Source organism: Penaeus chinensis, chromosome 22 (assembly GCF_019202785.1).
Source record: "Penaeus chinensis breed Huanghai No. 1 chromosome 22, ASM1920278v2, whole genome shotgun sequence".
In the NCBI taxonomy this organism is placed as follows: Eukaryota; Metazoa; Arthropoda; class Malacostraca; order Decapoda; family Penaeidae; genus Penaeus; species Penaeus chinensis.
Window position 1 is genome coordinate 28,076,784 of NC_061840.1, and position 2,500 is coordinate 28,079,283.

Here is a 2,500-nt window from a genome sequence, read left to right on the forward strand (position 1 = left end):
TGTCTGTCTGTCTGTCTGTCTGTCTGTCTGTCTGTCTGTTTGTCTCTGTCTGTTTGTCTCTGTCTGTCTGTCTCTGTCTGTCTGCCTGTATCTCTGTCTGTCTGTCTGTCTGTCTCTGTCTGTCTGCCTGTATCTGTCTGTCTGTCTGTCTGTCTGTCTATCTGTCTGTCTGTCCGTCTCTGTCTGTCTCTGTCTGTCCCACTCCTACTCCCACTTCCGCTCCCACTCCCACTCCCTCCCCCTCCCTCTCCCTCTTCTCCCCCTCCCCCTCTCCCCAACAGTACACCCGGAGAAGCGTGACAGGCGCCAGTCACTCCCGCCGCTCCACACATCGACACCGACCCAACAGCCTTTGAGACCTCGATGCAACAATAACAAACCGACGTCGAACGGAACAGCTTGTAATCTCCCAGTCAGTCAAACGTCTTTCACGGTGTATCGTGCTGGGTACGCTTGTTGAAACCCCAAGGCTTCGACGGGAACAGGTGGAATGCAAACAATTGGACAAACAGAAGGACAAGGAAACACAAACAAATAAACAAAAAAGAGGGTAGGGCGCACAAGCACACATAGACACATGTATAATGGTATGTTGGTAGATAAAAAAACACAATGCAAAAACTAGCTTTAGCATTGTGGGTTTTTCTACCATAGTATCTACACGGAAGAGTGTGTTACCATTCATAAGCGTATGTGTGCATGTAAGCACACGCGCACGCACACACATAGTTTTGTGATTGTGTGCGATGGTGGTGGGGTTAGTGCGTGAGTGCGTGTGTGCGTGTCTGTGGATGAATATGCGCACATGATCAAATATCACTCTCAGTAAACATACCTCTCATAATAAAATCGTTCACATAAAATATTCCCAGAATAACATGACATACAAAAGAGGGTCCCGTAGGGTTCATAAACACATCTTGGCTCATGGCCATTGTATGTAATTATGTTTTTTCCGCCGATTTCTATTCAAATACGATATATATTTGATTTTATTAATTCTTATTTTTCAGTATGGCCAAAGAAGCATATCTGAATATACCTGAGGTACAACAGAGAAACTTATACACACACACACACACACACACACACACACACACATATATATATATATATATATATATATATATATATGTACACACACACACACACACACACACACACACACACACACACACACACACACACACACACACACACACACACACACACACACACACACACACACACACACACACACAGACACACACGCGCGCGCGCGCGACATATATGAAACATGATATATTCGTGTTAATAACCAAATTATGACAGCTGAACACTCGCTCTTGAAGCATACTTTATCAGAAATAAAATATATCCATTGTATGTATATTTGAAAACTAACAGATTCACTAATGAAAAACTGTGCCGTTGACCCTAAGGTGCAATTTTTTTTTCTATCAGGAAAGTGATTTTCCCAAAGATTTATAACGTCAGGCTGCTTACTGATGCGGAATTCATAAAGCAGTCCGCAAGAAAAATATATGTTGTCAAAAATTACCCTTGAAGACGTTTCTGGCGCATTTTGCCCCAATAAAATGAAAACCTAATCAAACCTGGTTGGCAGAAACCATTCAAGCATTCAGGATGTTTCTCGTCATATTTCTTAACAATAGAAAATAATACACGTGTATTAAACACACACACACACACACACACACACACACACACACACACACACACACACACACACACACACACACACACACACACACACACACACATCCAAAACTTTATTTCGTCATATATCTCACCAACAAAATAACCTAAAACTAGATCTGGTTATCGGAAAACATTCCCTCACTCAAGACGTATATCACTCTCCTCCGCCTCAAATAGAACTCGACGACAACCAACTCCCGCTTAATAACACTCGCGGATCCTCGCCAAATCCCGTGAAACGCGAGAACTTCCCCTTACGCCGCATTCCTCTCGAGCTCAAAAAATCCTCGAAGATCTTGCTATTACACCTCGGGCGCCTTGGGTAGGCTCGGAATGTCGGGCGTAAAGTTGTTCAAATTGTTCAAATGGTTGTCACTAGCCTGCCGACGACGCCGTTCTCGACGCTCAAAATCGTCCTCGTCTCTTTGAACTTTGAACACGGATTTCGAGGTATAACATGAACATTTTTTAAATCATTAATATTACAGAAACATCAAAGTTCAGTATTTTCCTTATCTTAAGCCAGAGCACACACACACACAGTCACTCTCTCTCTCTCTCCCTCCCTCACTCCCTCTCCATCTCTCCATCAGAAAATAAACTGAAAGAAAAAGTGAGAGAGGGATAAGGGAGACGATGAAAAAAAAAACGTAAAAAAAGGAGAGAAAGGGAGAAAGGAAGAACTTAAAGTACACGATAACCCACGTCTATAAAGGATCTCCTAAAATGAGCTTCCTGTAACACGCATCCCGCCACTACGCGAGAGGGGTGGGGGGAGGGGGAGGGGGAGGGGGAGAGA